At 36.1% G+C, this 17,390-nt stretch overlaps 1 protein-coding gene across 2 annotated transcripts in view; it reads right to left on the bottom strand.

Annotated features, from left to right (window-relative positions):
- LOC149787391 (uncharacterized) overlaps positions 1-10,388 on the bottom strand; it is a 48,824-nt gene extending 38,436 nt beyond the window's left edge. For both annotated transcript variants that reach the window (XR_016425161.1, XM_089977976.1), the window contains exon 1: positions 10,271-10,388. The gene's annotated coding sequence lies outside the window, so the exon portion shown is untranslated. The remainder of the gene's footprint in view (positions 1-10,270) is intronic.
- Positions 10,389-17,390: the final 7,002 nt, after the last annotated feature.

Below are 17,390 nucleotides of genomic sequence, written 5' to 3'. Positions count from 1 at the left end.
TTTCTTGAACATTTAAGAAATTCCTATATGTAGCTTTCTAGTCGGAGACCAGAAGAGCTTGCGAGATGGCCTATTGTCCATCAGAAATTAGCATAAAATTGGTATCACTACTACACTTCTTGGAGGATTGCAATGAAGCTCTACAGACACATTCCCTACAAAGTCTAATTGGTCCTAAATGAAAATAATTCTTCTTGGACATCCAATATATCAACATGGAGATTTCACAGAAATTTTATCATGATGTCTATTTGGTTATAAATGAAAATGGTGCCAATCTGACATTTATTATGGTCACTATAGCAATGATTTTGAAAATCTTGGTATCACTAATCTTCCTAAATTGAAAATCATATTGACATGTTATCTTCCCCAAAAGGCTCATGATATCTAGTCAGTCCTAAATGAAAATGGTGCCAGTCTTACATCCAGTATAGCTGCCATGATGATCATCTTGAAAATGTTGGTATCGCTACTTCTGAATTCTTACAGTATCTAGTTGGACCCAAATAATAATTGTACAGTTCTGAAAATTTTGGCACTACAGAATAATATATGATTTAAACACTCAGCAGTTAAAATGAAGAAATGGTCTTGTTCAGATTGCTTGACACCATGGCTTCATTCCATTGGAGGGAAGGAGGATTGTTTTTCTATATTTTGCCCCAATCTTTTTTATTCCAATGATTACTCCTAAAAAACTGCATAGATCCAGATATGCCAATGCATTATAGGTCTTTGCATTTAAATTTACTACACAATATTTGGAACCCAAGTAAATTGATCTTTGTATTTTGTTAATATAATATAATATAAAATAATATAATATAATATATAATATAATGCAATATAATATAATATAATATAATATATAATTTTAGTTTCATGAACATAAGCACATCTTTACTGAAGATAGATCTTGTATTCATTATCTAATTCAAATTCAAAGTAGAATTGCAAGCTAGAAAACTTCAAAATACAGACTCAAAGACACTGTATTGTACATCATACCAAAGAATTTGCCAGTTAACAAAATGTCAATAGAAGTAGTTGGAGCTTTCTTTTCAAGATGGACATCACTCATTTATTGATAAAGCTGGAAATAAAATCAGATTCCCATATGAATATTAGAGTTAGGCTAGTTGAACATTTGAAGTTTTACCATCTGCTTAAATATCCTTGGGTCACAGAAAATTTCTGTGCATCATTTTTTTTACATTGATTCATTCAAAATTTTATCTTTAGTTTTGTAGAAATTTGAGAAAAAAGAACTATTTATGCCAGTAATGGAATTTTTTGTGATGTTTCAAGTCTTGTAATTTTTGTCTTCAAGTGACTGGTAAAAAAATTCCTTTTCAAAAATGATACCCGATCTTAACACTTTTGGAAAATTTCTAGTACCGCACAAATCCAGCTCTCCTAGATTAAAACTTTTTGATAAAAAGCTAAAGGTTATCTGCTCACCCTTAGTCACGATTAGAGTGATCTTCCCTTTATACCAGGATTGGTGCCAAATCATGTAAAATCATCAGTTACTACTTCTGTTTGTGCAAAGTGAGACGCTCTCTACAGACAGATGCCCTGCAAAATCCGTGCAAGCAGTTTTGAAAATCTTTACCTACAACAGGTTGGAGGAGTTTTATCATTGATGTTTACTCCATCAATAAATTTCCAACGTTTCTGTTTTATCTATCATTGACGACAAAATTACTAACTTTTTAGTGTTATCACTTTGCCATATTTCCACACTTGGGTACTTTTGGTATATACCTGCACAGTTTGTGATTGTGTCCCCTCAAATTGCTATGACCATATTAATATGTGCAAGTCTGGTGCATAGTATAGAAACACATTTAATATTGCTGTATTATTTTCGCTGTGTCCGGATATATCAAGGTAACTTTTCGATATTGTCTTAGTGTCCACTTCATAGATACATATATGACACTTTACTGATTTTACCTGTATAGAACTTCATTGTTCCTTTCATACAAGGAACATTGTCTCACAATGGATGTTGTAGAATCCACTTAGTAAGTATAAGTAATTGTGCTTCAGTGCCTTTTTTACGTGCATCTTTTGGTATGTATTGAAGATTCATTTATATTACTGTATAGTTTCCACAGTGGTTAGATACATATAGGTAAGTTTTCTATACATGGTTTACTCACAACATCCACTTTATACTTGTAGTTGTCTCTGGTTGTCATTCGGTGAATACTCGTCAGACTTTCCTATGATGGAGAGAAGTCAATGGACGGCAATTCTATGTTACTAAAGGGGAAGGCGCAAAAGTATACCTTGAGAGACGAATATATCAGCAAGCACACAATAGTTCATTCCCATATCATTTGGTAGGGAACGAGCTCGAGAGAAACAACAGCCTATGTTACATTTCAGAATTACGTTGATCAAACATCCGGTACACTGCCCGAACCTCAAGATCTGGATAAAGCCATGCCATCCCAGAAGGCTTTGTTCCTTCACGACTGGACTCGACAGCATAGCTCTCATTGCAATGGTCCACGATCGTAATCAGTCATACAATGTCAGCCATCAGAGAAATGATGTCCAGTTCCAAGACAAGCATATTACCATTAGGTACTTCCTGGGTACGATACCCAGCTTAGTGCCTTAGCACCCAAGAACTCAATTCATGAATCCAGTTATACAGCAGTCAAACCAACATGGTCCAGATCTGTTTAGGCGCTTCCTGAAGACGATGTCCAGTATATGCAGGTACTCATGGATTAGGCTAACCCGTATAGTGCATTTTAGGCACTTCCCGTGGACGACGTACAGCATATATCGGCACTCTCATGGAGCAGTCGAACCCCTATAGTACCTTTAGACACTTTCTGCATCCAACTTATTGGGCAGTTTCCAAGAGATATCTCTTCACCCCTCCTGAAGTCTTTGCCACCCAATGTGAGCCTCTACCAAGCGACACCTTGGAAGTAACGGGATCAAACTCATAAGTGCTGCAAGTGTAGCTAGCCGCCATCCTCGACATTCTTATCCAACTACTTTTCCGGTAGCAAAGGAGACATCGGCTTCACTACCCAATCCAAAAACGACAAGACTGGCTCTTAAGGTCTCTTGTCCTTATTAGATCTTACAGGTTCAGACAAGAAGTTTTATGCCCACTTCCATATGAGTTCAGTCCTCCTTATTACTCTACAGCACGTGCCTGGCTTAGAGTTCCGAAATCAGGTGATCATTGACAAAGTAAGAATCTAATCTCAGCTACTTTTACAATACGACAGAGTTACTGCCATTTTCGGCTGCTTACGTCGTCAACGGGCGCTTCTTCTCGTTGACGCCTTACGTTGAACTGTTGTCGGTGGTTCTACAAGCCCTACGTAACATTTATCCATTTGGATTCTCATTAGTTGATTCGTAACGTAGTAACCGTGAGATCTATATTGGATCAAATATCACTATCTTTCAATAGTCGGAACACAACTTACATTAGCCCACCCCGAATCTCACCGGACATGCACAGAAGCCTGTTGTAGGATGACCCACCTCATAAACATAGAGATACAATATACTATGACCGTAATAGCAGCTATGAACTTACAACTGATGAAACGAGACGCAGTGCTTTCTACCTCCACCTTTCTTTAAAGACCATCATAAGCCAATCTACGATCGCAACTTTAATCATCTAATCTCCATTTTAATGATCAGTTGACAGAATTCACCACAAGCCACCAAGGATACATTCTTTCCATCCATCACAGTCTCAGCTACAGCGGAGGGATTTACAAGGCAATCAACAAAAGGTCGCATGGGCCTACATAGAGCTCTGGACGCAGTCTTACCGAAATTACAATGATCAAACCAGTTCTTCCGAACAAAAGTGGAAGAGAAGGCAAACAGAGGGCGATCGTTTTCTCAAGCGTTACTCTTTGCGAGACCTTCCCTATCTCAAATTACATAACTTTCAGACTCCCCATCCCCCTTACCATAGATCCTGGTAGAGGGAAAGCAACATTGTTTCGCTGCCAAATGGGGGAATATTTGTCATAACGACATATGGACCCAACAAGTGGTTTCTGAGGAACTCGGTATCACGTTCTGCGCATCTCCTCCTTATCACAGAGTGCATTCAGCTACAAACGAGGCAACCTAAGTTCATTCAGTCAACTCTTTCGCGTTCTTTGGTTCACGATTGGAATGCAACAACAGGTAATACATGCTGTACATTGGGGAGACTACGCAATTAGTGTGGACTTCTATGAGGCATGACATAACGTCCCCACTCGAGGAGCCTGTGATTTGTCTACAAAAACTGGTTACAAAACAGCAGGCTTGTTATATCTTGGACTAAGTCATGATGTCACTTGTTACACTCCTTTTCATTCTCAATCTCCACGCCAACAAGGGTTGCTCCGACCTCGTACCATTTCAAGATCTAGACCTGGAACTCAGCATTCAGTAAACAGAGTAAATCCCCCCCCCCAGGAACGAGAATCGAATTAGTGCAATGGTTGATTCCTTGCCTATACCGAACAATCTACCCACTAGAGAATACCTTCTCCTGCTAGGTCTGCTCATGCAACAGGGGCCGTGTTAGTCCTATGTCGCTTTGTTGGGCTCCCATTACAATAATTGTATGATCCAAATGGAAGATGGATCTTGACCGTTGGATCGAATTTCACAATCTGCACAATATAAGGTTACATCTTGCAGGTAGGGAAACCTCACTGGGCTTACGTCGTGGACACCTCTGCAAGTACAACCTCCAGCAATCACGATCTGTACAGATGCGACCACAGCGGACTAGTGTGGAGGCAAGTCTCCTATCATTTTGGGATACCAGTGTTTAAAACCGGTATGAAAATTTTTCTTTGGTGGCTGGAGAACCTACGTTTGAATGAAGTTCATATTCTGTCCGATAACTCCAATGTGGTGACTTATCTCAAACAGTAAGGAGGAACCAATTCCCCAGACCCATTGTATTTTTGTTTGGGATTTTCTAAAATGGTGTCTTCCACGACAAAAATCAACGTCCAAAGTCGACATATTCTAGGCTGGCTAATGTATTGGCGGATTAATTGTCCCGCAAGAACAAATTAGTGCAAACGGAATGGTCTCTTCATTCATCGGTTGTCACTCAGTAAGTGCCCGATGATATCGACCTATGGTCAGTACCGGATTTACCATTGTGCTTAGGTGTGCTTAAGCACATGGCCCCGTTGGCCAGGAGGCCCCATCTTCCTGGCAAAAAAAATTTTACGATGAATTTTTCAAATGCTTTTCAAAAGTCAAAACGTCCTAAACTTCCTGAGTATGTATGCCTGACTACCTGTGTAGGCCTACCGGGCCTACCTCTTTCAGGGCCCAAGTAAGGGGCCTCATAACTTAACTAGCACAGGGCCTCATTTGTCCTAAATCCAGCACTGTCTATGATGGACCTATTGGCAACAAGGTGTAATGCCAAGATCCCAAACTTAGTCTCACCAGTCCGGGATACAATGGCCTGGATAATCGATGCTCTTTATGGAGATTGGAACGGCTAAAGGTATACGCTTCTTTAACACCCCAGCTTCCGAAGTTGATTTCGGAATGAAAATAATCTGAATGTCCCCTCGCCCTGATTACTCCACTAAAATGGGAATATTGAATCAGCCTCATCAATCTCTCAATATAATCGCCTGTAGACAACATATTCCCTCGTGTGCATTAAGCAACTACGATGGTAGGTGTTTAATCCCAAAACAGAGTTCCTGCATTAATCAGCTGCTAGTACAGTAGGTGTTTAATCCCAAAACAGAGTTCCTGCATTAAGCAGCTACGACGGTAGGTGTTTAATCCCAAAACAGAGTTCCTGCATTAATCAGCTACTAGTACAGCAGGTGTTTAATCTCAAAACAGAGTTCCTGAACCTGCACGTCAGGATCTTATTAAAATACAACCTCAGGAGAAAAAGGTTGCTGCAATCAGTGGTGTAGAAGTGAAATTGCCTCTCCGTCTTAAATGCGTGCAAGGGCAGTGTAGTAAATTTTCACAGTGGTGCACACAAGACCACTTTATAGCACTGCATGCATTCATACCTCAATAGCTAACCTCCTTTTGTTCTTTGATGAGAAACAATTAGCACAAATTGTAATTAAAACCATCCGTTCAACGATCACTGGTACACTGCGTTATCATGGAAGACAGGATATCGGGCAAACCAAAGACCTATCTGAGCTTTTGTCCATTTTATATTACGCATGTCCAATGACGTTGAATCCTTGCTTAAGTGGAATCTATCATGGGTACTACCCTGGCTGAACAAGACACCATTTGAACTTCTCTCAAGAGCCTCATTGGTGCACCTGGTATGAATCTTGCCTCCTAACTACATTGGCGAATGGAAGGAAGAATCAGTGAATACACGTTATATTGGCGAACTCGTCTACATGCAGTTCCGGCAACATGGGCCAGTATTACGCATAGCGACACTTGCTTTCATTGCCAAGAACAGGCTACCATTCATGGGTAACCAGAATCTGTAAATCAGTTCCTGTATACACTGGACATTTCATCTGAGTGTCATACTGCTTGATCCAAAGATAGTACTTAAGGAAGACCGAACCGTTATGTCCATTGAGATCACTCTTCTGCTTGCCCTCGCAGTGGTGAATAACGATATATGGTTCGCATACAAAAACATAAACAAAGCTATCACTTTAAATGTATTTGATTCACGTATACAAAGATAAATATACAAATCATTTTTCTTTTTATTTTAATTATATGCAGTGCATGCAATGGGCTAGTAGCAAATAAAAATGTTTCTTCAAATTTATTCATTCTAACAGTTTTATTTATCTAGAGTAGACGAGGATAGGCAAGTCTTAAATTCTTGTCACTTTGTATTTAGGTTCTAATCATATATTCAGTTTTAGATTTATATAACTTTGCACTTGTCAGTGAGAAATTGCACAAATTTTGTTTCCTAAATATTCGAAACCTTGTACTCACTAGCACGTCTCTTGGATTATTATATAAACCTTAGGAGGTTTGTTTCAACCGTTCACATCAAGAGTGGAATGACAGTATCAAAAGTTAATGCTACGTGGTCAAGCTCGGTACATTAATTACTGAATGAAAGTTTAGAACTGACCATTAACAGTTGGGACGCTGGGGGAATGAAAGTTTATAATTGACCAATTAACAGTTATGACGCTGGGGGAATGAAAGTTTGGAACTGACCAATTAACAGTTGGGACGCTGGGGGAATGAACGTTTAGAACTGACCAATTAACAGTTGGGACGCTGGGGGAATGAAAGTCTAAAACTGACCAATTAACAATTGGGACGCTGGGGGAATGAAAGTTTAAAAATGACCAATTAACAGTTGGGACGCTGGGGCAATGAAAGTTTAGAACTGACCAATTAACAATTGGGACGCTGGGGGAATGAAAGTTTAGAACTGACCAATTAACAATTGGGACGCTTGGGGAATGAAAGTTTAGAACTGACCAATTGACAATTGGGACGCTGGGGGAATGAAAGTTTAGAATTCACCAATTAACAGTTGGGACGCTGGGGGAATGAAAGTTTAGAACTGACCAATTAACAATTGGGACGCTGGGGAAATGATAGTTTAGAACTGACCAATTAACAGTTGGGACGCTGGGGGAATGAAAGTTTAGAACTGACCAATTAACAGTTGGGACGCTGGGGGAATGAAAGTTTAGAACTGACCAATTAACAATTGGGACGCTGGGGGAATGAAAGTTAAAAACTGACCAATTACCAGTTGGGACGCTGGAGCAATGAAAGTTTAGAACTGACCAATTAACAATTGGGACGCTGGGGGAATGAAAGTTTAGAAGTGACCAACAAACAGTTGGGACTTTGGGGGAATGAAAGTTTAGAATTGACCAATTAACAATTGGGACGCTGGGGGAATGAAAGTTTAGAAGTGACCAACAAACAGTTGGGACTTTGGGGGAATGAAAGTTTAGAACTGACCATTAACAGTTGGGACGCTGGGGGAATGAAAGTTTAGAACTGACCATTAACAGTTGGGACTTTGGGGGAATGAAAGTTTAGAACTGACCATTAACAGTTGAGACAAGACTACAGATACATGTTTGTCAACTTCCATATTATCTTTAAAATAGAAGAAAGACGTGGAACCTAAGTTAATGATCAAACCTATAAATCAATAATATACTAATGTGAACTAAACAACAGCATGTGATAGCTGTTATAAGACCCCTACATGGAAGAGAGGATGGTGCTGAAATAGATCGATGATATCCTTACAATTCTGGTTATAGAATGTCAGCATTTAGGTTTTATAATGTGTTACATTGTTAGCTGTTTTGTAAAATAAATATCTTGATTGGTAACTTTGCTATTTCTATGGCTATCTGTTTCCTGTTCTTACGGTTCTCTTTCTGTTTGTTAATTTGCTATTGATGCTATTTTTAAACTAAGATGACTAAAGTCACGAGGTGCCAAAATGGCTATAATGCTTATAAGCAACACACTGGAAAGTTATGTTTGCATGCATGACTAAACCTGTTATCGCATTTATTTGACAGAACTACACAACTCTAATGATAATAAATTTGTACCCTATATTTTTTTTAATGATTTTATTATTTTACCTTTTCCAGTTGTTTTGTTTGTTTGGAGTTAGGAGAGGGGGTTATATACTTTTTACAGAATTTTAACATCTTAACGTTTTTTTCTTTTATTTCGTAGTACTCCATGTTTGCCTTCACTTGGAAGGGTTTATCTTCCTGCATTTTGTTCTGTAACTGCATTGTTAGAAATTAGCCATCAATGGGCAAATGTATCCATTATTGTGTTGACGTGCCTTTAAGCCTAATGCACATAGATACATAACTCGAATTACATTATTATGATAAAAAAGTGATTCTATTGCATTATTCTGGTAAAGAAAGTGACTTTATTGCAATATCCTGATAAAGGAAGGGACTCTATTAAATTATCCAAATAAAGGAAGTGACTCTGTTGCATTTTCCTGATAAAGGAAGGGACTCTATTAAATTATCCAAATAAAGGAAGTGACTCTATTGCATTATCCTGATAAAGGAAGGGACTCTATTAAATTATCCAAATAAAGGAAGTGACTATTGCATTTTCCTTTTAAAGGAAGGGACTCTATTGCATTATCCTGATAAAGGAAGGGACTCTGTTGCATTTTAATGATAAAGGTAGGGACTATATTGTATTATCCAAATAAAGGAAGGGACTCTATTGCATTATCCTGATAAAGGAAGGGATATTATATTAATGACAATTCATTTAAAGCAAAAAGCACAGTGACTGACATGATTGTAAGAAATTACTTATAACTTTATAGGAAATGAACGAGAGCTGTTATATGTTATATGACGAATGGCCGACTATTTTATTAACGCTTGAATCACATGAAATTCAATTTCGATTATGTTAGCTGAGGTAAAATCTGGCAGGGTCAAAATTAGATTGATGGCAGGGTCATTAGATTGATTTCAACGTATTTTATTGACTTACACAAAATTGAAATGGGGTGGTCGATAAGTTCTCCAGCTTACATAATGCCCTCCTCCTGTAAGTATGCAAACTACAGTAATGAGAGAGAGAGAGAGAGAGAGAGCCATGGATGGACTGTAAATTTTAAGATATAGATGCACGAGTGAAAACAAATAATATTTATGTGTTTTTTACTGTACAAATGTGCATGATATGATATCAAACAAAATAAATATAAAAAAATAGCAGACCAACCGTTAAAAGAAGCAATACTTAATTCTTATAATAAATGAATTCTCTACATTTGAAGAAGTGTTTCACATCATTCACTCCAAATACAGTGGGAAATCTATCAGACTATTTTCAAACATGTCAGCATATAAATGCATTGCAATTGTTTCTTGATCTTCCATGAAAATCTTTTTTTGTCCTAGTATGTATAATAGAGATGTATAATAGAGATCAGATTTTTTATTGTTCTTGAGTTATTTGAATTGAGATAGAACTGAACATTTCTTTACAGTAAGCTATTCAAAAGAGACACACTTGAAGTTATAAAATATAATGCAGCTATTTCTAATCTTAGAAATGGTTTCAGAATATTTTATGATATATAACATCGTAATTTGTATGGACACTGAAAAAAGAGTCACACACACACACACACACACACACACACACACACATCAGTTGACCCCAACATCCGTAGCACTTGGCAGAGAGGTCAACTTTTCAGCTTGTGTACAACGAACATAAAAGTTAAGAACGATTTTCTTACCATCTGAGGAATCCTGTCTACACCCCATGCACACTGTCTTGGGTCTCCATGACGCTAGGGATCCATCGTACTACGGATCTATCACCATTGCGTCATGATGTCATAGATAACGTCACACCATTGTAAACTGTAATATACCCTGTTTTTAAGGTCATATGACGAGCTGTCCATCAAAGGCATATGTAACATGGCAAATGCAACGAGTTGACAGTTAGTCATTTAACTGAGAAAGCGGCAATACTAGACTCACTATTTTCATAAGATTTGATTACAACTTGCTTGAACACCTGTGGAAACACATAGTTATGAAAAAGTCACATAAGCGTTATATATATATATATATATATATATATATATATATATATATATATATATATATATATATATATATATATATATATATATATATATATATATATACTAGAGGTACGCGGAGTTACCGGTATGTATAGGTTACTGCATTTGCATTTGTATGGGAAAATATGAACGAGTTTTTTTGGATGAAATACTGCACGACCTTAGGAGTGCAGTATATCCATCCAACAAAACGGGTTTATATTTTTCCATTCAAATGCAGTAACCTTTTAATTATATGCTCATTTTCTTATTCTACCTAAGGTTTAATTATATAAACCAAATACACAACAAGAAACAACGTAACTGAATGTATGCCGTATTCCAAATTAAATAGACAGGCGCAGATCCATCATTACACAACAACAACATTATTACTGCGCACATAACTCCGCCCAGATAAATTTGAACATAGTCGCGAACTTTCGAAAGAAAATGGCGTGTTAAGTTAAAATTGAAATTTGGAATCATATTGTAAATGAATTTCGCATTACAACAACTTTTCCATTTCATCAGGAATGAATGGATTTTGATATTATTTTTTTTCGCTTATAGGAAATTTAGTGATTATGGACTGGATTTATATGTGACAACTCCACATGAAATACATCGGATTGAAGAAGCGAGGGAGAAGCGTGTTGACATCTGCAAATGTGTTTCTGTTTCTGTCATTGAATGTTTGAAATCATAATGTGGGGAAAATATGAAGTCTTTCAACTTCAATTATCAAAAAGACGCTATGGAATTTAATGCTTATTTCATTTTGAATGCAGTAAGGAGGATGCAATTCCACTTATATTCGAAATTACAGTACAATTTCGAAATGTGTAATCAAGACTGAGAACCTATGACATGGCTCCTGTAATTCAGATTTGCAGAACTAAGAAAGTACATTTTGAGGAAATTCAGGATGTAACACTGTAAGTATAGTTTTGCCATTCTTATCACCAGCTAAAGAAGACAGTATATATTTTGTCACTAGTATTTTATTTTTAAGGACCCTTTCTTGCGTCTGTTGTATATCTAGCCTAAATCCGAAACATTGTATCAAAAAAGTTAACGCGGAATGTGCCAAAACAGCTGGTATGAGGTAGTCCACGAAACATTTGCTTTACTTCGTTCAGAACAAATTTAAACAACCACAACGTAAGAGGCCTACTACGCGAGTGTACATGATTTGTTTACAAATCAAAAGTGATGGCGTCTGCGTCTATTGTTTGTTAATAATATAATGAGGTTCCTTTATGCACGTGAATGCAATATGTGTTTTTGCGCGCGAGTTCAGTATCGGGTAATATTGCACGATTCTGACAATGTCAAGTTAATGGAGAGAAAAAATCAGCATATAATAAACCGATTTACTGCGATAATTTTTCTAGTGGTACGTATCACTATAAAGATTTGTCGGTATTTTCCGATAGTAAGGAATGTACGGAAATTCCCGAGGAAATTTGCTACGACTTAAATAATATTAGCTTAATGATTTCATTACTCACGACCATATAGTTCAACATATTCATTTTTTTATAAACTGGTTGTATATGTCACAAATTAATTGTGAATAATTACAAATATAATTTTATTACAGACCTATTTAATCTAACAGGACTGATTTGGCAGCCTATCCAGATGTTCAATCTATAATTCAGTATCGTACATCTAAAATGCCCGTATAGTAAAACCTTCCAGGAACAAATTGTACAGCTTGAAATATTAAATAATAGTTCACTTATAAAATATCCGGAATGAGTTATTGCTATATATTTTAAATTAATTAAAGATCTCAGCACACGTTTGTAATTTTAAGAAATGCAGTTATATTGGGTGAAAATGGACGTTTTTGCCGCTAAGGATAATGGGAGAGTACCGTAAGCAGTGACGAGCAGTTTGTGTGCATTTTACGGTATCTAGGCCGAAAAATTAGAATTAGTTGGGTGGACAACATTATCTTTGACAGAATGTTTGTCAGTGAGTTCTCAGAAGAACATCAAACATGAGAGAGAGAGAGAGAGAGAGAGAGAATACTTTCCTGTTCAAACTTAGCTTCATTTCAGCATCAGAGTTTCAAACAAAAATCATGGTCAATGGAATTATATCTTTGAAGAAGCAAGTTGAGGGACTTACAGTTTGGCCATTAATACTACAGAGGACTCGAATTTGTCCAGTAACATAAAGGTAGACGTTTCATTGAGAGCAGCAACTCTTTTGTTTGGGGCCCAAATTTAGAAGAATTCTATCTTGTTACGCTGTTTTAATGACTGTTTCATCACAGGGGCACATAGAGGGAATTGTATGTTTACATGTTTGATTCTTGCGACAGTTCAAAGAGAATAAAGGGAAGAAAACAGAATAATGTGACAACATTGTTTGGAATTTCTTGTAACAATATGTATAAATTAATATTAAAAATATAGACCGCATGTTAGAAAGAGACCGAATCTTCGATTTGTTAAAATACATGCTTTTATTATAACCTTTACGTTCAATGTATCAATAGTTTCCTGTTATGGAAAATAAAAATAGAGAGTTTGAAAGTGCTGTAAAAGAACGAGCTTTCTGTATAAAAGTGAATGTACTGTTATTCTGTGAAATTAGCCCTGACATTTCCATGGAAGTAGATCGTGTATATTCAGTAGGAATGGTGTATGAAGGAGGGACACTTTTCAAAAATCTATCTTTCATTAGAGAAGTAAGGACAAATCAACTTGCTTATGACTACAGTTTAAATCATTTTATATATCCAAAACAACATTTATTAACATGCAAAGCTAGAGTTAATAACCATCTCACCAATGCAGACAGACTCATGACACAAGTGCAAAGTATCTATCTAGGCTTAACCTCGGTTACGTACGTCACACTGGGGATTTTATAGGTTGAACAATTTTTTCACTAAAAGCGAAATGTCTAATTTATATTTTTAAAAGTATACATTGCAAATTTTGAAGAGACTGTGACTAAAAACGAGATATGCAGCAAACACAAACCACATAAATGATTTCTTCCGAGTCGGGGATAGAACTCATTTGATGCGGCGTAGGAACATATATCTCGGCCTGACGGCCTCGACATATTCAAGCGCCGCCTCAAATTCGTTCTTTACGCCCATTTAAAACAAAACACACGATGTTTTGTCTATTTATTTATGATCTTGTAATTACATGTTTGTCACTTGTCATGAATACCAACACAGTGGCTAAACGGAATGTTGTGAAACATATTCGGGCCAAATAAAACGTTCGGACAAAATTTCGGATTAAAAAATGAAACAAAAATAGCACATGTCATGTTGTAGGTATGTACTAGCGTATTCAATGTGTTAAGTATTTGTATTCCTTTGTAAGGCTCAGAATCATAAAACGATTTTCAGGAGATCGCTTGCTTCATGTCTGAATTTTACGTAATTTTCTCAAGTCCACTAAATATGTTCTGCTTTGTTGAGTTATTGTGTTTATGTTTACTGTTTTCTCAATATTATAACAATAGAATAGCTAATATAGTGTTGGCTTCAATATCAATACTTTCAAATTTTTTTAATAGGTTGTCGAATGTTAACAGAGAGCTACATTACAGCTTAATCGTCCCATTTTAGTTACAGCTTTTAGATGATGACTCGTACAACATTTTAGTTACAGCTTTTAGATGATGACTCATGCAGCAGTTAACATACCTTAATCGTCCCATTTTAGTTACAGCTTTTAGATGATGACTCGTACAACATTTTAGTTACAGCTTTTAGATGATGACTCGTGCAACAGTTAACATACCTTAATCGTCCCATTTTAGTTACGCTTTTATATGATGACTCGTACATTTTAGTTACAGCATTTAGATGATGACTCGTACAACAGTTTACATACGCACAGCAAATTCTTTACTGTTGTCAATTATTGGTTGGGGGGGGGGGAGGAAGGGGCATGATTTTAATTTTGAACTGAAATATTTTTATTTATTTATCTTAAGATAATTAATATTTTTCCTAATAATATTATGGATATACTATTGTATTAATTCATTTTAAATCAGAGCAAAATATTTTCCAATTATCGACAGACAGAAATTAAGCAGTGGCAGGCCTTTGATCCAGAACGTTGAATTGTTGATAGCTAATATATCTGAGGTATACCGTGGAACGTATTGCGCTAAATTTAGAAATGCCGCGGTATACCGCAGAATTCTTTTTCGCGGTACCCAGATCTGATATATATATATATATATATATATATATATATATATATATATATATATATATATATATATATATATATATATAAATATAAATATATATATATATATATATATATATATATATATATATATATATATATATATATATATATATATATATATATATATATATATAACAGTGTCTGTCAAAAAACTATCAATTTCTTATAATATAGGGCAGACGTGTTTGCCTAAAGGCCAAAAAGATAACGTTATAATACACCATATTATGTTGAAATTAACTCTTTTATTATATTCCTGTGATGTGACGTGATGTGATTTTGATTTTTAACGTAGCTTTAACAATTTTTCAGTCATATCGCTACGATGTCTGCAATGTGGCAGTTTATAGTGATGACTAGCACTGGGGCATCATGCCGCAGACATGTAGCATGATGTCCTACCCAGTCACATTATCCTGACACCAGGCCGACCAGTCCTAACACTAACCTCTTAATGCTGAACGCCAAGCGAGGCAGCTGTTAGTGCCATTTTTTAAGTCTCTGGTATGACTCGGCCGGGGATCGAACCCACGACCTCCCGCATCCGAGGCGGACGCTCTAACCACTAGGCCACCGGAGCGGTTATTATATTCCTGTGTATATATTCCTGTGTATATTAACAAATACATTTATTTTTAGATTGACTGTAACACATTCTATCATAGGTGCGTGATCTAAATGCATTTTTTTTTGTGTACTAATGTTCTTGAGCAGTGTGGTGGGAGAAAGCAGCGGCTTTGTAAAGAATTACCATATCATAATTATAAGGCATTTAAATTAAATAGCAATCATGTAATAAAACTACTTAAACTTTCTCAGGGGCCCCGAGTGGCCGAGTGGTCTAAAGCGTTCTTCGTTACGGATCACTGCTATCTCACCTCTGTCTGCGGCGGTTCGAGTCTAAGATTCAGCCAATGTGGGCATGTGAGAAAGTTTGCCAGTAGCTTCTCGTGGGTCGGTGGTTCTTTCCGGGGTTTTCCGGGTTCTTCCTCCACCATTAATACTGGCCTCCATGTATAGCCCATCGTGCTGAAAAATGGCGTTAAACCCCACAACAACAATAAACTTTCTCATAACACTTTGATTCAGTTTTTGGGATTTTTAATGTGCCAAAGTTAATATCGGTTATTTAAACATATATAATTGATGCTTTTAGAATATATTGCCGAAATTGTTTTCTGCTTAGAGGTTCATACTCTGCCGCTCTGACAGCTATCTGCCAGTGCACTGTCTTTCATCAGGCAATGAAAGAGAGCGTACCTAACATTTCACGCCACGTCTTGGGAGTTTCATCAGGCAATGAAAGAGAGCGTACCTAACATTTCACAAACTAATAATCAATGGAAGAGCTTAATACAGATGTTGAAAATACCCGTAAGACCTATGGTATGAAACAATAAAAAATAGACTAGTTTAAAACCTTGATGGTTAACAGTATCCCAGAACTATTTAATATAAGTTCAATAGCATGTAAATAGTTTTGTTTCTATACGAAATCATTTCTTTTCTTGTGTATCTTAATTAAGTTCCAGTTTAAAAGATATGTGGACTGTATTGACGTTGAGGATTTATTTCTATCATTTGATATAATTAGCTTTATATAAACATGGGCTAATACTGAATCTAAATCGACCGTAAATGTCTACAGGCATTTTGCTACAGTGCGGGGAACAAAGATACAAATGCTTTGCGAAATTTATATGTCGTGGTCACTTTATAAAAAAAAATGTTTGATGTAATGTTTGATTGGATGACAAATCAGACAGTTCATAGAGTAATGGTCGAGTTAAGCCTTGCCAACTACTGATTCATGTCCGATATATGCATATCCTCATTACATTATGAAGAACAAACACTCCTTATTGCAGAGTGCTAAATTGTTCAGTTTCAAACAAAATTATCCAGAATGTAAGTTTCTTATTGGTGGGAATTTTAATGCATACAGCGATCGTAAACCTTATTTTATTAACTTTTAATGACTATCTTGACTTACTTGATAACTTAGATTATGTTCCAGACACAGCTTTGCTCAACAGAATCAATATGGATGAGAAAGATTTAAACGGCGTTAGTTAGAATCTATCGTATTTGTTTGAAAATCTGCAGGCTTTCGTAATATAAGATGGCCTTTTTAACCGTGACATAGAGATAGCTAATTTTACATGCATTGCGACAAAAATGGTGTTACTTCTGTCATTTTGTGATATAATGAATTTTATAAAGATTTTTATATCGCTAGAAGAGTTGAATTATATATATATATATATATATATATATATATATATATATATATATATATATATATATATATATATATATATATATATTGTAATAGACCATGGGGCTCTAAATATGTAGCACGATGGACGGGGAGGGTGGTTTTTCTGTGTCATAACTTTAACATGTTGTTCATGTCAATGAATATATAAACTGCTGAAAGAATGAATGTAAACATTGTAATGTATTAGAATTGTATAGATCGCGATATATGTTGATATCTGTATTACCGTTCATGTTGTATGTCAAGTGTGATTGCT

This window comes from Sinohyriopsis cumingii, chromosome 12 (assembly GCF_028554795.1).
Source record: "Sinohyriopsis cumingii isolate HCF-2022 chromosome 12, ASM2855479v2, whole genome shotgun sequence".
NCBI classification, from domain to species: Eukaryota; Metazoa; Mollusca; class Bivalvia; order Unionida; family Unionidae; genus Sinohyriopsis; species Sinohyriopsis cumingii.
Note: the sequence above shows the minus strand (reverse complement) of the source record. Positions and strands in the feature narration are given on the sequence as shown.